Source organism: Ascaphus truei, chromosome 4, assembly GCF_040206685.1.
Source record: "Ascaphus truei isolate aAscTru1 chromosome 4, aAscTru1.hap1, whole genome shotgun sequence".
Classification (NCBI taxonomy): domain Eukaryota; kingdom Metazoa; phylum Chordata; class Amphibia; order Anura; family Ascaphidae; genus Ascaphus; species Ascaphus truei.
This window is the reverse complement of record NC_134486.1, coordinates 323,609,925-323,616,581: the sequence shown is the minus strand read 5'-3', so window position 1 is coordinate 323,616,581 and position 6,657 is coordinate 323,609,925. Positions and strand designations below refer to the sequence as shown.

Below are 6,657 nucleotides of genomic sequence, written 5' to 3'. Positions count from 1 at the left end.
GGATTCCAAGGTTACGGAGGAGCATAGCGTCTCCAGGACGAATTTCCAGATGTCTGACCTTATGGTCATAGCGTCTTTTATTGTTAGCATTCAGCTGAGAAGAGGACTTTTTGGCTAGTTGATAAGCCTGTTGCAGGCTTTCTTGGAGCTTTTGCACATATCTGATGTGTGTCGTATTGGCTTCTCGACTGAAGATGATAAAGTATGGTGAGAATCCCATGGGCTTGTGGCGAGTACAGTTATATGCATGTACCAATGTTTCCACATGCTTGCTCCATTCACATTTCTGAGTGCATATCAAAGTGCCGAGCATATCGAGTTGCGTCCTGTTAAACCTCTCCGGCAGAGCGTCTCCCTCCGGATGGTAAGGGGTTGTTCGGGACTTAGTGATGTTGAGTATCTTTAGTAATTCCCTTTTGAGTTTACTCTCAAAGTCCCGCCCTTGATCTGAATGGAGGCGGTTGGGTTGGCCATAGTGAACAAAATACCGCTCCCACAGGATCTTTGCCACCGTGATGGCCTTCTGGTCTTTGGTGGTGAAGGCTTGGGCATAGCGGGTGTAATGATCTGTAATGACCAGCACATTGCCGATGCCTCGGGCGTCTGGTTCAATACACAAGAAATCCATGCACACCAGGTCCATGGGACTCAAGCTCTTCAGGTGAGCCATTGGTGTGGCTCTGGTGGGGAGAGTCTTGCGCTGGATGCAAAGTGAGCATCAGCGGCAGTGTCAGTCTACTGACTCTCGCATCCGTGGTCAGAAGAGCCAGTCTCGTATCAACCCAAAGGTCTTCTCTATGCCGAGATGGCCATGTTCATCATGCAGTGATTTCAGAACCATATGTTGCAGGTTCCTGGGAAGGACCAGTTGCATTCTATCCAGGTGGTTATGGTACTGCACCACCCAATAGAGTAAACTATTTTCGATTTCAAATTTGTCCACTTCTCGCTGGGGGCACATTTCAGAATTTCAGGCTTGTTTTGCTGGACGCCCTGGCAGATGATGCCAGCCACTGGATCCCATATTTGATATTGTACCATATCCTTCCACGTAATGATCTTATCTGGGGTGATGTTCATCCCCTCTGGGTCGCAGTAAGCAACAGGGATGGCCTTGGATTGGCATGCCAAAGAATCCGCGACCCTCAGTTCTGAAAAGGCCACTTTATCTTCTACGATAGCCGCTGTTGAGCACATATCTCACATCCATGGTGCAGGAATTTCCTCCCAGAGATCATCGTCCAGGGTGGCATTCAGTCCCGGTCTTCTGGATAAAGCATCAGCTTCAATGTTATGGGGCCCTACTTTGTACTTCAGTGTGAACCAGTAGTTTGACAGGGCTGCCAGCCATCTGTGGCCGCTGGCGTCCAGATTGGCAGACGTCAGTATGTACATCAACAGATTGTTATCCATCCGTACTTCGAAGGTGACACAGTACAGGTAATCATGGAGTGTGTCTATGATTGCCCACTTGAGAGCTAGGAATTCCAACTTACTGTATGGATAGGATAATTCTGCTCACTGGGAGTCAAACTGCGGCTGACGTAGGCTACTGGTCGAAGGCTAGCCGGGTTCTTCTGGTGCTGGACTGCACCTAAGCCGTTGAGGCTTGCATCTACATGAAGAATGTAGGGCTGTTTGGGGGCGGCCTCCGTTAAGCTCCTTTTCAGGTCATTCAAGGCTCTTTCACACGCGGCCAACCACTTGTCGTAAAATGGTGTTCGGGCGAAGGTGGCCTTGAGCCAGTATCCTCAGGGTATATTTTGAGGAGGTTGTTAAGGACTTTTGCTCGACTGGAATACCCTTCCACAAAGCGGTGAAAGTAGCCACAGAAATTTAGGAATGAGCGTAGTTCTATGATGTTCTCTGGTCTGGGCCAGTTCACCACAGCTTCTATTTTGGCAGGATCTCTGGCTATTCCATCCGCGGATACTATGTTTCCACATAGGTCACAGACATGCGACAGAATCAGCATTTGTCTAAGGAAAGTTTCAGGCCTTCCTGGCCCAGCTGATCCAGCACCTTCATTAGGCGTTCTTCATTTCTTCATGCTCCTCCAGGGTCTTACCGAAAACGATGATATCGTCCAGGTAGACCAAGCATTTCCGTGGATTCAGGCCAATAATGGTTTTCTCTATTAGATGCTGAAACATTGCTGGAGCTCCACAAATGCCTTGGGGCATACGGGTGAACTGGTAGAAGCTCAGAGGACAACGAACGCTGTCTTCTCCTGGTCGTCTGCACTCATCGGTACCTGGTAGTACCCAGATCTCAGATCCAGTATGTCATCAGGTGTAACTGGATATATTTGCCCCAATTTCTGACCTTGATCGAAGGGCATGGGGTAAAGGGAGATGTTCTGGGCGAACACCTTGATTCTTCCGGGCAGCTTGGATGTCCATTCCCACACTTCTGGCACCAGCTTGTAGCCTCTGTGGGCATCTTCCTCTGGTGTACGTTCTAGCAAAATGAGATGGTCAGCCTCGTCTCGGCCCGGAAAACAGCACACTGCGGCCATGTGCTGGAATCTGCGCGAAATTTATCCATCCCTCGATGCAGGGGATGCTGCGGCCCTATTGGCTAGTTTTGCACCAAGTGACAGCAGCCCCTTAGGCTGCTGGGAACTCTAGTTCCCCTGTGGGAGCTTCTAGCCATGGCCGCCGCTCTCCTGCTCTCAGCACATGAACAACTGCACTGCGCATGCGCGGCCATATCTGTCATGGCGGTGCCCTGCTATGGGAGCCGTTGTGGACCGTCGGCGACCCGCTCGCCATTTTGACCTCTCGCACTGCCTCCGCAACCTCCCCACTGTAGCGGAGGTAAGCGGGACCCAGGGGGAACCTTGCTATACAAAGAATAGACATATAATCTCTAACATTAAGTTATTTTATTACCCTTAATGTTGTGCCAACGTATTCAGTAGCACTGGAGCGCAGTGTAAATGTGCAATCCATCCCAATAAGGTTTTCAAAGCGATATAAGAATGTAAAGTATTGTTATAAATATTCAGCGCCTTGTGTTTTTTAATGAAGTTTCTAATTAGAACGCCAATGATAACTACTAGACTATTTAGCAGTGACTTCAAATAAATTGTGGTATTGTGCGTTACATACAAACAGTTTCACATTTGCTAAACGTTGGGGCAAAGCTCAATGGAGTGTATTTTAGAAAGAAAATATTTAAGCTGTACAAAATGGGTTATGTAATAGGCTTTCTAAAATCAGTCCCCTTTCCTTTGAAAAATAAAAACGGAAAGGCAAATGACAAGTGGCTTTTGTCTGAGGAAGAGGCTGTGCCCCCGAAATGTTCTGCCAATTAATATGCAGTCAACCTAAGCAATTTTGGCATCATCCCTTGTGTGCCTCCATCCTAAAAACAGTAGTGGTACTCCATTCCTCTTAGTACCGTCACACTTTAACCTTTGCCATGAAGTATATAAACTATTATTTCCTACAAAGTCAGTCATGTTTCTATCCACAAATCTAAAAATGACAGGCAGATAATTGTAGTGCGTCATAAAAAAAAAAGGTAGGAGTCAGTGCATGGATTGTTGAAAAGCGACATTGACAAAAACAGTGTTTTTCAGAATAGCACAATTTGTCACTGTTGTATGGAACCAGTGAATTCCCACTTAGCCCACGAAAATGGAAAAACAACTTAATTCTGAACCCCTTTAGTCTACATCTGCGTCGCCCCAAAAGCACACAGCCGTTGGCGCAGCTGAAGGGCAGCCAAATGGTGTAAGCCGTTTGCTGCCATTCGCTGATGTTTGTTGGTGTTAAAATTGCTGTATTTCAATCTGAAACTTTCCAACCCTATTATCCCCTGCACCCAATTTTCCAACTCTAACTGTCCATGAAATGTCTGTGAATTGACTGTTCATTTAATGTAACCATGTATTGTTATAACTCTGTTCCCAGTACATACTTGAAAATGAAAGGTAACTCTCAATTACTTCCTAGTTAAACATTTTATAAATAAAATAAATTACAGTAGCAGTTTACTCGGCTAATTAAAGTTTTTATTTTTAGTTGGGATCATGAAGATCCAAATGTAAATAAATTACCATCATCAGATGACGAGGAGGAGGAGAGTAGAGGGCAGGACAAGTTCAACACCGTTACTTCACACAAAAGGGAGGACTTCAAGGAAATCAAATCCCCTCCAGGTTTCAGCTTACTGTTTAACTAAAATTAACTTTAAAAATGATTGCCTAAAAGTGTCCCATTTCTAATGTAGACATTAATCACAAAGTCCAACCTGTCATTGCCAATTGTTAATGAGTTCTTTAAATTTAGTACCATAAAGTAAAGCATTACAAATATAAATACATGTAAAAATGTAACATCACATATTCATGATGCAGAAAGAGGATGATACCGTGTTAGCCCATGGAGTAAACAGAACAAAGGTAAAGAAGAAGTGATACCTTCATGCAGGGGAGCGCAAACTTTTTGCCTTGCGTCCCCCTGCTGGCTCTCCCCTCCTGCTCGCGCCCCCTTACCTGGTCTTAGGCATCAAATGACGCCGCGGGGTCATGTGATATCACGTCACATGACCCTGCGGCGTCATTTGACCCTGCACTGCCAAGGCGACACATCGCCGAAGTAAAGCCGGTAAGTGAAGTTGCAGCGGCCTCGTGCGGTCCCCCGGCATTTCATTTAAATGCTGTGGGGAATAGCGCGGGGCCTCTGCCGCCGCTGCGCCTTAATGGCTAACTAGTTGTTACAAAAAGTGCAAGCTTACCGGACTGTTAAGGTCCAGGTTTGGGTCCAGCCAAATAACTTTTTTCAGGCAGTACTGTCCAGTGTTTGTCCCAAAGTGTTTGAGTTAGAGGAGAGGGTCACTTTCTACTTCTGGTTTCACACATACAGACATTGGTCTATTTCCTGTTTTTGGCATCTCTGCATTCTGCTGGTCCATCTCCGATAGCAGCTTTAAGATGTTCAACGCAGCCATATCATGGCAGGGTTCCATGTCCTTGGAACGGATCCCAGTGTACGGATCCAGGGGTTTGTATGTGGGTTTCCTTCCCTTCTTCATGCACAGGGCATTCAGTTCCACCGTTGGGGTTATGCTATCTGGATTTTTTCCCTCAACGCGAGAAGGGCTGGCTGTAGGTTTGGGGAAGTCCATCTCCTCCAAGGCTTTGGCAGCAGCCGCATGTTGAGCTTTTTTAATACTTGTTCCTTCAGCCTCCCAGTACTGGTCCCCGAGTCAGTTGCACTGTAAACATTTGTCTTGGATGATCTTCTCCCACTCTCTCAAGGAGGCTGCAATCCATGCCACCGACCTAGTGGAATCACCTTTGAATGAGCCGGGCCTTGTCCACTCAGGAATTTTGTACTGTGGCTGGACCTTAAGAGTAATAAACCTCTTGTGGCACTGAGGCAAGGAGTGGCCTGTGAGAATTGATTGGACCGTGGATATTGTCCTGTTCCTCGGTCCAATCAATTCTCACAGGCCACTCCTTGCCTCAGCGCCACAAGAGGTTTATTACTCTTACATCTATTCCTGGTTGTGAGATAACCAGAGTAACTTTTTGGGCAGCTCCAGGACTCTTTTTTGGACTCTAATTCACAGGTTTATTTATTATTGTCATTTGTTAATATATTTATTTAGGTTGTCACGCGAGCGCTATATTGCACTTATTTTTTCACTTGTACTGTGGCTGGACCTTGTTGAAACGGTCTAACTCATTCACAAGACACATTGGGGTTTTCTCTTTGGGGTTTGCCATGTTAGAAGAAACTGCAGCTGCACTGGTGGATGTAACCGATGCAGAGGGTAAAGCAGAGTTTTGAAGAGGTTACCTGCATTTTCAGAGGGCAGAGGAGTGGCAGTACGAGGAATACTCAGAGGTTGGGGGAGAGGAGGATGCTGGTTCTTGTTCAGGATTGGACTCCCTGAAAGGGCAACAGATGCATTCTGAACTTGACACATGTCCACTTCCATGAGACCTAACTGCTGCCGGCAAACAGGTTTCAGTGCAGGTTGTTCAGTGTGGTGGAGTTTTAAACGGCTACCTCTCTCTCCGGCTCCAGCAGGGGCAGAGGGGTCTCTAGTCCACGTGAGCTGGGCAGTGCGGGGGGAGAGCTGGGTGGGCGGTGCCGGGGTATGGGAGTGGGGTGCCAGGGGGGAGAAGAGGGGGAGACACGGCAAACACCAAAGAGAATCAGACGCTTTTTTTCTAATGTAAATAAATTTAATTTAGCGTCTCTCCTCATGTCAGATTTTCCATCCCCTTTATTAATTTGGGGCTCTTCTCTGCACTTTTTCAAGTTCCATAATGTCTTTTTTATGGAGTGGTGCTCAAAACTGTACTCCTTATTCAAGGTGTGTTCTTACTAATGCTTTGTACAGTTGCATAATTATGTTTCCATTCCATCCTGTGACAGTGCTCATCTCCAATCAGGAAGAGGACCCGCAGGGCTGAGGTAGGGATGCAGAATAACCGGACAGAGTCCTGTTAGAGTATCCATAGTCGGTAAGCAGGCAGGAGATCTGGGCTGGCGGCAGTGGTGCAAAATCCAGGCGATAAGCAAAGGGTCAGGGCAGGCAGAAAGCAGAGAGGTCGGGGTCACGGTCCGGGGTCAGCAGCAAAGGAATCCAAACAGGCAACAGGGAAAGGCGTGACAGCGAAGACCGACAGGAGCA

The 6,657-nt window shown here is 46.9% G+C and overlaps 1 pseudogene; it reads right to left on the bottom strand.

The window, feature by feature from the left end:
* Positions 1 to 4,830: 4,830 nt before the first annotated feature.
* Positions 4,831 to 5,955, bottom strand: LOC142492398 (uncharacterized; annotated as a pseudogene).
* Positions 5,956 to 6,657: the final 702 nt, after the last annotated feature.